Source organism: Neodiprion pinetum, chromosome 1, assembly GCF_021155775.2.
Source record: "Neodiprion pinetum isolate iyNeoPine1 chromosome 1, iyNeoPine1.2, whole genome shotgun sequence".
Taxonomy (NCBI): Eukaryota; Metazoa; Arthropoda; class Insecta; order Hymenoptera; family Diprionidae; genus Neodiprion; species Neodiprion pinetum.
Genome location: NC_060232.1, coordinates 34,736,528 through 34,749,028, shown reverse-complemented (window position 1 = coordinate 34,749,028; position 12,501 = coordinate 34,736,528). Strand labels below are relative to the sequence as shown.

General features: G+C 40.1%; 1 protein-coding gene across 2 annotated transcripts in view; it reads right to left on the bottom strand.

Annotated features, from left to right (window-relative positions):
- Positions 1-12,501, bottom strand: part of E23 (Early gene at 23) — a 114,429-nt gene that overhangs the window by 99,182 nt on the left and 2,746 nt on the right. The window lies entirely within an intron of this gene.

Here is a 12,501-nt window from a genome sequence, read left to right as displayed (position 1 = left end):
GATTTTTTCAAACTCGGAATTTCAACCCAGCCCCATATGGACGAGTGCCTGCCGTGATATTCACAAGCACAAAAGAATATCCCGATATCGTGCAGCGTCTCCTCATACATATATTTTTTCTTTTTTTATAACCCTCAAAATCACTCGCGAATCGGGGTCGAGGTTTGGGTCAAAATTCACGCATCGTACACCTTATAGAACATTACATCTTATATTATATTGAAAAGAGAAGAAACCGCTGTGAAAATTATTTCGTCAAGGGTTCCAATCGTACAATAATAATTTAATGAATCATAAAGACGAAAAAGAGACTTTCCCACGCGGTTGAGATGTTCCGAACATGGCAGCAGCACGGCTTCTCAGCAAAAAGAGGATAAAAATGGGGGAAAAAAAAACCATGCGTCTCCAGTGCGGGTTCGGCTATTAACTGGCGCTCGTACGACGATCATTCAGGCTCATATTACTTGCGGCAGTTGTGTCGTACATCAATCAGGATTCATTTGCCCGACCCTTGCGACCCCCCTGACCCAAATCTGACACCAACCTTACCGTTGCTTGCAGCAGCGGCGAAGGAAAGAGAGTGCAAAGCAACGGTTCATCCCGTCGTCGGAAGACTACAATGAAGATATATTTGCGTTTCTTCTTTTTTGTCTTCTCTTTTCGTAAACCGTTGCCATTTCCATAAAGCAAAACTTAAAAAGCTGCACGCGAATATACATACATGTAAGTTACATATGCGAAGTACGTGTAATTACCCGAAATGGTTGCAGTCACGCATTTTAGATATTTTTACATGGCCGTTGGTGTTTTTTTTTTTTTTTTTTCACCCACAAAAAATTAAAAAGGCTTACGAGCACACTGTAAGAAAACCCTTTGTAGATTTTTCTTCTCATTATCATGTATATATATCAGAATAAATCATTACGTTTGCGCCAAGGAATAAAATTTAAAAAAAAGTAAAAAAAAATATAGCTTGAAAATTATATCAAAAAGTTCACCGCGAGCGTGAATTCGTTTCAACAATTATTGTAAATTTCCATTGAACACAGTGTTCTTTGAACTATTTACACTTGCGGCTATCACTTCTTAAAATACAAATAAGAAATAAGAAAAGCAAGAACAGAAATAACCGTAAGTTCTACATTCTCTTTATCACATTACAAAATTAACATCGCTCGTACTGCGTATAACAAACATACTTGTGTACCTAAACAATTATTGAACAATAGATATAAGCACAGAATTAAAACGACATCATCGAGACCTTTGCCCATCCGTATCGACGAACGCTGATTTGACCAATTCGTTAAAATTTTCCAACAACGCCGAAAGAACGTTTATATCTGGAGCTTGTATTCTTGACACACGTGTCTGTATACTTTCACGTGTGTCCAATTAAAATGAATAGTGTATTAATTGTACGGGAGTTGAAAGCTGCCGGTGCTTCTGGAAAGCCAACGAAACGTTCTACGATTAAAACTAAGATCTGCGGGCGCTCAGATATGAGAAGTCAGTAATTTTATTATAGGTACTGCACAGCTCACACACACGAACACTGTATAAGTATAATAATATAAAGGCAATTACACCGCGTGTAATTGGCTATTGAAAATTGACGTGATTAAAAACCGCGCGAATCAATCGTCAAAGTGTAGGAAAAATAGTAGATATTACAGTCATCGATCAACTACAATGTACGTAAATCAAAATTCGCATCGAATCGATGAAAGTTTCATCTTTGTCAAGACTTGTCAAAATTTCCACCGACGTTAATCAAATACTATATATTATTAGGACGTCACGTGCGTACGAATTTTGTATAATCCAAAAATACTTCCGATATATTCTCCTAGTGATTCACGTCCGTGTCTCAGCAGCCGGTGAAAAGAGGGAGACACGGCACACGGAGGGCGGCCGAAGCCGCTGCCTACGGAAAGACGAACCATCATCAAGCCGCAGGTAAGGCAGGTCAGTGACGTTATTTGCGAGAACCGCTTATACTGCACACGGGGAGGAGGAGTTGGAGGTCCGAAGACGAGGCTCGTCCGTTTCTTAACGAGCGTTCGGCCTCACGGCAAGGAAAAGAAGACTGCTGTAAGGCTGCAGCAGTGCAGTAGGTAGGAGGTACAGTCTGACTCCTATCCTCGCTGCGAGAGAAACGTTTCGAAAACATGGACCCTGGGTCCTGCATCCTCCTTTTCCATCTCCAACTCCTCTCTCTCTCTCTCTCTCTCTCTCACTCTCTCTCTCTCTCATCTCCATACAGTTTCCTTGCCGCTGCGCCAAAAGGTCCTTGAGAACGTCAGCCATGACATTACCAAGTGCGCGGAGTATCCCCTCCCCCCAACCATCTCCGGGTTTCAATCTAAAATTAGAGATCATAACTACGGCGGAAGTATACTGCAGCTCGGTTTACGACATAGAAAAAGATGATGATAATGACGATGACGACGACGACGATGCCGATGAAGACGAATAATTTAAGGAATTTTCAGCCATATAATTCGAACTGCGCAGGTATTAGACATATATACTTAGTACTTTTTTCGAAATGTCGAATCCAACGCCCTGAATTTTGTGATAAAATTAGCTCCCTGAACTGCGGACTCTGGTTCTTTGACATCTAAGCCGAATGGGTATAAGCGTGTAATAATGAAGAGTTATATTTCACATCGAAACATGCACCGCTTAGGATTTTTGTAATTGCACAGAAAGTAGAGTTTGCACAAGGCAAGTGATTAAAAAAGTAATATTAATAAACAAAAACAATACCTAACGTAAATAGAGAAAGAAACCTGTCCGTATAAAAACGCATAAAATTAGGTGTAAATAATCGATTCATTGGTACCCGCGTCATAGCAATGAACAAAGCATTATCTAATTAGTGCATTTACGCATTGTTCCTTTTTTGACTGCAGCGAAACGTTAATTTGCATTATTCTACCCGATATTGTTATATTTCACCAGACCTATGAATGTACAGGACATGCAGATATGTATAACAAAACTAGACTGCGTGAATCAATCCATATTATTGAATGATCATCGGATAAATGTTGTAAATTTTCTCGTCAGTGGCGATCATACATGATGTAGGTATACGTGAATAGTATTACATTGCCAAGAGAACAATTTGGAGTGTTTGCGTAGTAAAATAATAAGCCTGCAAAAATTGTACAACACACGAAGTGTCAATAATGATTCCAAAAAATTAAACACAAGCTTGTGCTATGAAAATAATTTTCTTCTTCTCTAATCTCTCTCTCTCTCTCTCCATCTCCATCTGCGTCTTTCTCTGCCTTTCCTCCGCTGCAGGGAGAAACGCCGATGAATCAATCGCGTGACGCAGCTGTCTAGCTAGCGCATAAACGGGATGGGTTGGATAGAGGAGGACGAGGAAGAGGTGGAGGTGGAGGAGGGAAGGCGAGGAGGACAACTCGATCTGAGCAGCTCAATGGGAGGTATAACCTTCGGTTTTGACTGACAGCTCGGAAATAGCTGATGGCGAGATGGCGAGACGAGGACGACGTGTGTAGAGTTTGCGGAAGGGGATACAGAAGCCCGACCGACCGACCGCAACGCGTGCGCTTCCTCTTCCCTATCCGCTGCGACTAAGGGAGAAGAAAGAAGTTCGCCCCTCCCCCCCCCCCTCCCCTCCCCTCATCCCGCTCTCGGGCATTATCGCGAAACTTTCGACTTCTACCTACACGTGACACGTGTACCTTCGAATAATTTTCGCAGCGTGAGAATCGCAAAAACTTCATCGACCTCGGCACCGATGCGTGCGATAGGTGGAAGAAAAAAAAAACGAGGGCGAGAAAGAGAGAGAGACAGAGAGAAAAAATGGCGTTACACATGACAAATTAATATTTAATAATATATCCGTGTTCGGTACATTGTATACAGTACGTTATATTATAAGTGTTTGCAAATCATGCGTTATACGGATATTTCGCGGCGCGTTAAGGTTTTGTTACACCGACACATGCCATTTATAGATAATATATTGGATATGTGTTCTTTTGCACACGCCGATCGCGACGAGTTCGCGCGCTGCGCGTTGCGATATTTATGCGCTTTGTGTAATATATAAATAAATAAACCGGTGAGCGTTACTTATCTATATATATATATATGTGTGTGTGTGTGTGTGCGTGTGTAAATACATTCTACGATATATCTACATATTTCTGCTATCGTATATACTACGAAATCTAATCTAGGCGGGACCCGTGCAAGAGTGATTTCAAATTTTAATCAAGTTTGACGGTTTTTATTACGATTTACGTACACGCGTATTTACAATAGATAGATGTACATGTACACCAAAGAATAGTCGTGTCTGTATAGTCAGTAGACATTTTCGACGGTTCGATTTGTTAGAGGTTGCCGGTCACGGTTGGTAATGTGGTTGAAAACTCGACCCAAAGTCACAGATTTTCGCGCTAGTTGATGTTTTGAGAGTCGTTGCAGAAAAATATTCAGCTGTTAATCCAAAATTAGAGGGTATATATATACAAGTCGAGTTGCCAAGTTATAAACCTTGATCTGTGAGCTCAAATGTTGAGATGTTGGAATTTCAAAAAAATGTAATTCTCGAACTAGGTCTCGATGGAAAAAGTAAGATTAGCAAGTAGAAAATAAAATTCATAATTACAAAGTGATGACTCTAAAAATAATCTGCAGTATAATTTATTACGTTCCATATTTTGCCGTCACGCATATAGAGTTTTTATTAGCAGAGATAAACTGTGAAAATAAAAATAAGAAAATTCTCAACTCCCGGGGCTGTTTTGTCGAGTAAAACAGTGAACAAGAACCGAGTTTATAAAATATCTTGGAAAAATTCTAGCACGCTACTAAACTACGGGATAAAATCTGTTCGTAAGGCTTTGCAAGCTGAAAAATACACGTGCTGCTTTTATTGCGAATAAGAATTACGCTACACGTATAATCTGCATATGGTACAAACATGTAATATATATAGAGGTATAACAATATGACATAATATGCCGAAGTCGAGAGCGATTCTGTCGACAAAAAAAAAAAAAAAAGAAAAAAATCATAGCCAGGCTACTATAATAACTGCAATCGGTTCCGTTTTGTAGTGGGAGTAACGAGAGTTATCGAACCTTTAAAACCTAAAAATAAAGTGAAGGAAGGCAAATAATGTACGCCTAGCACTTTTTGGCGTCGAACCAATTAGGTACCCGCCGCTCTCAGTGTTGTTAAAATACTACGTTTCTATTAGCATAGTCTCGTGTATCACAGTTCGCGCAGTGCGCAGATTTTCGTCTTTTTCGCTTTGCTCCGACTACGGATTCCAGGTCGAGGCTCCCCTCCCCTCTCCTCTCCTTCCCGCCCCCCACCCCGATTATCCCACCGCCCACCTGATCCCTGCAACGCGAAAAATATTCTCATTCAATTCGCAATAACTGATTGCGAATCGCAGGCGTAGCGTCGAAAGCAGTTTAATCATGCACATAGTTTATCATAAGTCGCGCCGATTCGCGTTATAATTAATAAATCGTAATACATATAATACCCTTTTTTTTAACTAGTATCAAATTTTCAACTCATTCGGCCTTTCGCGCGGCAATTATTGCCAGGAAATGTTTTTTCTCTATCTTTTCCAATAATTTATTTACTTACGTATAGATTATTATATCCTGGAACTGCGAGAGAATAAATAAAAAAAATGGACAGGTTTTATTGTTTTTTTTACGATCTCGTATTGCCTCGCGAGACTGACTTTAAATTCGCTGGATTAGAACAACGTATTATAGATCTCAAGGTGTCGTTTTTCTCTCTATGAGAATACGAATGTAAAAGAATCAAATCTTTATTCTAGCTTCTGTGTTAATAATAAATTAATTACGAAATACATGTGACGTACGTTCTAGAATTATAAAGGATTCCTGACTGTAGGTACAACCACATCTAACGAATGCAGGTTGACGTGTTTCGTCTGACTCTTTCTTTCTGTAAACATTTTTAAACAGATTCATCTGTCGAACTCTGTTATGCGACAAAGCAATACAATTCTGCTCGTAGATCTAAGGAATTTCGAACCCTCGAAGATGAAAAGTTCAAAAATAAATAAATTTTACAGTAAATGTTTCAACCAGTCACGATGGTACACAGAGTCCCGACTAGAAGAAAATCCAAATTCAAATATAATTCTTTTATACCGAAACCGATTAGCAGCTGGACAGAATTACAAAATACAATTATTTATTTTCTTTACATGACAAATTACGATAAATAATAAAATACCATGTGAATTATCGGATTGCTTTTCGTCAGAATTGCCGATCTGTATTCGATAAACTCTCGGCAAAAAAAAAAAAAAAAACAAAGTGACGATACTGCACTTTTCGTTGAAACTCATATCTCGATTCACAAAGTAAAAAATTAAGAAACAAATTTTTACATCAAGTTTCTTTTCAGTCCGTTATCATTCAGTGAGCCGCCACCCTGCCCGATTAGTTATTCATCTAAAATAATTAACCAACGCCGTACGTGACAGAGTCTGACCATCTGTAGTACCTAACGCAGTGCCACCTCGTTATATCGCGGTTGGTAAATTTCTCCTCGGAGCCCATATTCCCCCACCAGCCACTCGTATCTCACTCACTTGACTACTACGCGGCCCCACCCATACTACGCGACTTTGCGTGAACAACCGGTGTACTGGCTTACGTTACGGTGGCAGTGCATCGCGAAGTGGGAGAACTATTTATATCGCGGTTCTCCCCCTCTACAGCCCCGAAGACCGCGTTATAACGAGGTAGCGCTGTAAATGCAAGCGACGATTCGTGAAATAATCGCGATTAAACCGGATAAGGGGCACAGAGAGACCGATTGACGGTCGTTCGACGTAGGGCTTCGCGTGCGCGCACGCATGTCTGTATGCGGAGAAAACCCTTCGAGGAATATTAGACCCAGAAGAGCTTTGCATCTGGCGTTCGATTCGTCGTTGCACGCGTGCACGCACGCACGAACGAGCGAAATGCCGGTGGATATACGCACTTACTACTATCCATCCCCGAGGTGGTTATGCACACTGTATACACAGATGCGTGCCACGGTACGAACGGAGGACCGGTTCTGTGTTTTCGCGAGTCGAGAGATCTGCCTGCCTGCCTGCCTTTCCTCCTCTCCTCTCCTCTCCCCGAGTTATTCGCGAAAAGGTGTGCCGGTGTTACCGGTGTTCTCTCCTGCGAGCTCCATTTCCCCGGTCCTCTCTTCCCTATCCTCTTTCCCCCTCAGCCCTGAGGACCGACCATGTAGCGCAGCATCCATCCTCTTCCTCTACCCCGAACCCTCGTCTGAGGAAGTGGAAGTGGAACTCGGCTACTGCGGGCCGCGCGGCGAGCGGAAAAGCGCCCATTTTTCAACGCCGGTGAAAACACCGGCAGCTGCATCGAGAAGATAATTTTCTCTTTTGTTTTTCTCCGCTCTTCCGTACGATTATGATTTCTGGGTTGGATATAGCTACTGAAGCCGACATGCAGCGTAGGGTTAACATCCTATCGACCGCGATTTCGAAACGCAGGGAAATTGGCACGTTGACTGTAATCTACAGATCCAACAGGTACTCCTTCTCCATTCTTGACGAAGATCGTAGCGTTGAAGAAAACGTAAATTATTACCTCGGGAATATTGTTTGTTTTGTACCTCGTGGCGCAGTTTCTTTTAAAATAACCATACGACTTTGCTACCACTTTATTTCAAATCGTATCCGCAAAACGTATCACGTGTGACAATTATAGAAACAGAAGGAAAAAGAGAAAAACAAAAATTAAAGCGAGACCAAAAAGAAGCCCAAGATTTTTATACTTTGTGAATCATCGGGATAATTTTATAATAAGGAACTTCGCGAAACACACCGGCATCCATTATATCGAAACCCTTGAGAATGATGATTTCAATATTTTTCAAAACTCCGCTGGCATGGTTTTGCATAAATTTTTACAACACACAGATCATACGTGTATTATAAAGCGTATAAAACGTGTGTAACAGTTGCAGAGATCCGCGTATAGAGAAACAGAACTATCTCGTAGTTTTCCACACGCATTGTGGTACATGCATAACATATTTAAAGAAGCCAGAAGGGCGATTCAGCTAGCGCATAAAATTACCTGGTGCAGTAACGTTAACCGAGTCGTCGTTTATCTTGCATCGTGCGCCAATGCGCAGCGAGAAGAACCGGCCCTGAACTTTGTAGCCTAATAACTTTGCCAACTTTGCGCGTGAAGAAATTTCTCATCAAGTTTCTTAAGTATGTATAAAAAGAGTGTGAAGGAAAATTAAATGCAAAAAGGATTTATAAAAAATAGAAAACTACATGCAGAACAATACAGTGGGAGGAAAATGAAGGGAAAAAAGAAAGAGACAAATCAACAGTGTACGAAGTTAAAGAATTACCGATCATCTATATTTGAAACAATTATAACCACGCGATTCGATCATCATGCGCAATATCGTGCTTTTTTTAAACGTCTTTTCATTCCAACAACCGCGCGTGTACATGTAAGTTACATGTAACGTATTTAACATGTATCTAATACACGTGCATGTATTCAATCCGTGCCCAGCCAGAGTTCACGTTGACGTAAGTGCGTTACACGACATATGCATGAACACATATGTACACGTATATACCTACACATGCATATCAAGCACAGCCGTGAGTTTTATATTCGATATTAGAGCTTTGCGTATCGACCCGACCGACTGACGAACTGCGAAGCACTCAGGTTAAAAGAGCGTGTCTGCATATACAGCTAGTGCAAGATTTAGGCGAAATATCGAGTAAATTGCGTATCTAAGTGGAGGTTCTGGTCGCGGACACGCGAATGGCCGCGCCTATATGCATGGACTGCTCCACTTACGCGGGGCCATTGAGCCCCCGGTGTGGGTGCCCCTTAACACGTCAGTTTAATAAACAACAACGTGGCTACTATCGACGTATGCATACGATGTATTTTATATAGACATATATATATATATATATATATATATATATATATATATATATATATATTATACATATACGTATATACATATATAGACGCATACAAGAACGCCCGGTGCAGGCAAATGGGCAGGAGCGTAGAAAAGGCGGGTCGCCGACCCGCCGCGTTAATATTTATATACTTTGGAACGCCTCTCAGGCGGCAACAAGTCCGTACACTTACCTAACCAACGATTGAAATCGGACTTTACGATGCAACGGACCGCAATTCGGAGTTTCGGCGTGCCGCAATATGTGTAAGAAAATAACGAAGAGCGAAAGAAAGAAGGTATCGTTATATGTGATCGGGGATATGAGGGTACAATTGTAAAAACACGTGAGGACGAAGTTGGAAACGTTACTGTAACGATGCATGTTGAGAAAAAATATCGAGAATAAGCGTTACTTCGCACCTTTAGGAATGTCTAAAATTTATTAAACAATGATAAAGAAAATATACTCATGTTTGTAAAGCCGACTCCTTGAAAGTCATTCTCTAAAATTGTGTAATAATGATTCTTTTACTGATGTTTCATTACGTTAACGTTTACTAACTTCAGTCTCGTAAAAACAGGAGGTTGATGTTTGTGTCGTTAATGTAACGGTGCATTTAGAACTTATTGTGGAGACTCGTATGAGGAAGCAACTCTTTCAAAATCGTTCTAAAATTGTAAAATGTAAATCAATGGTTATTATTTCTATGCTACGTTATTACGTTGACGTTACTAACTTTGATCTTGTGTAAAAACTGATAACGTTGGATACTGGAGGAAAGAAACATTTCATTTGCTTTTTCTTTTAAATCTTAATTGCTAAATTGACAAACATTTCAATTTAATTACATACTGCTACTATCAACATCTTTTTTTTTTTAATCACATTTCCAACGATTTCGATACTTATGTCCGGAACTATTAACAGTTCATCGACCTATAAATTCAAGCTCAACGGTTGAACGACATTTTGTGTGATCGCTCAGTTACAATGGCAAGCTAGTTTTACTTAAATGGAATAAGACTACACATTTTAAGATATTCTTACAAAGGGTGAAATCACTCGTTTCGCCCCCCCGATCTAGTAGACATAGATAAAAGACGTATAACAGCTTTCATATGTCATAAAATGAATAAGGTTGCTGCGTCAACCGACATTATTGTAAAAACAGTCTTGTTTCTGACTTCTATCTACGAAACACGTATCGCTAATAAAAGAATTTTTCATTGCTTAATTTATTTGCGCCTGTTGGATCATTTCTTTCATATCATTCATATGAATTATAAGTGAGTTTAATCTATAGAATATACAACACAGACAAGAAAATTAATTTGTGTCAAATAAACATTCCTCCGTAGAGTGTGAGAGTTATACTTATATATTGTATATTCCGTGATACTGCATATACATACAACTTGTATACGCTTCGTGAAATCACTGTCTCGCACCCCTGGATTCAAGTTGCAAAATATAATGACACGAAATCGTTGAAATCACGCTTTCAATTTAATGCCAAATGATATAACGGAATCACTTGAAACCTAAGAGAAGAGTAAAATTCCATCACCGCTCTGTACGTTAACATATTCTGAACCGAGGCGAGGAGATGCCATATTGCACCGTCGATGAGTAAGTGGAGCATTTCAACTTTTATACGCATGCACGAATGCATGCCGTGCCGTGCATCCGTGGAAGTGATAATCGGACGACGACGACAACGGCGAACAATGCAGTCAATAAGGAAAATCGTTGACGCGAACGGCAATTTAATATGTAATATGGGTATACGACAAGGGTGGAGGGTGAAGGTTGGATGGGGGGGGGGGGGGGGGGGATGTGCAAGATACGTAGGAAGAGACACCGAGTCTCGGTGTCAATTCCCATTTGGCACGCATTCCTTCACAGCAAGTCGCGCGTATATCGTGCCACTTTGCTAGCACTGCTGCTTCACTCGCGAGATATACTTCTACGTATAATATTACGTTATAGTGTAACAACCATTCGCTTACTGCACGCGCGTTTGTTTTGATGACACAAGAGCGAGAAGCGGCTATGTGTAAAACAACGCAACGCAACGCAACACGTTCCTACGTACGTACGTTGGTACAGTATTTATTTGTTTCCTTCTTTAGATTTCATTAATCTGTCATCGAACTTGCCGATAAACGGGAAGTCTGAAATGCCAAATCTAGTCACGAGACGCGCGTGATAACGTACGAAAATTCTATGTCTACTCCATTTTTTCCCCATCGATGATCCCGTTTATAGGAATTGGGTGATGTGAAAAAAAAAAAAAAAAAAATCACCTGCACGGACATCAAACTTCGACGAAATATCCAATTCTTCGGCAATTTTTTCTTTTTTTCTTTTACCTTGCGCAGCCTATGCACCCGAGTCAAAATCCTTACGATCAACAAAAGCCTTCGGTATTGTTATTCAGACTTTGCGCTCGTTCGTCCCGAATCGTGTCCGGAGTGCAGAGGCGCGCCGAAAAATCGGAGCCAAACTTCTATCGGCTCGTATGGCATGGCCGAGGATATAATACATGCATAGCGTTACCCCATGATTATAATCCGACTTGTGTTATTTCTTTTTTTTTTTTTTTCTTTTACACGCAATTAATTTCTTGTACTAATTAAACGGTACCGTAAGCAATTAAGAAAATGTATTATACTCTCAAGTTTACTAACGTCGTACGAGCCAAGAGATCACGGGATGTAATAAAGAGTTTATTCGACACTTTCCCACGTTTAATTCTTTCATAAGCTCTAAAAATTTTAACCCGCCAAGTTATGAAAGATATAAAAAAGGGACCCGTTGTTCCTATGTAATACAACATTCGGTCCAAGTTGAATAAGATGACGATTAATTAAAGCGACGTTGAGTATGACTTGAGTTTGACAAATGGGCCTGCTGAAAAACACAGATTGGTAATTACGCGGGTTACGCTTCGTTAAATTAGATGTGAAGGAAGAATCGCGGTTTTTATTTTTCTAAGAAATAATTCTTTCAATGCGAAATTTTTTATACATTTCTGTTACGTAAACGATGGTGCCTCCTTTCTAAAAATTTCAAAACTCCTACAATTGGTATTGGACTAAATTGGAAGCCTCGGACAAGTCTCACTGAAATCGTCGATGACGAGTAAACGAGAATGAATTTTTCAGAAAGCCCACCGAATTTCGGTCATTGCTCCAAGAAATTAGATTTCACTTTTATTTACATGAATTTGCCATTTACGAATGATAATTACAGGAGACGCAACCGAATCGGTACATACGAAATTTTCCTCATTTAACAAAGTTAACTCACAATCAAATACATACCGGTCCTTTCACTTAGTTGATTAGGAACCGGAAGGGGCGTATCTACTGTTATATAAACTTTTTTCAGAACCCATTCGTCAAGTTTCGTTAATTAAGCACGATTTTGATATACAAGCAGTCAGTGATAGATCGTAAAATATTGTGAGGTTAGTAAAGTTA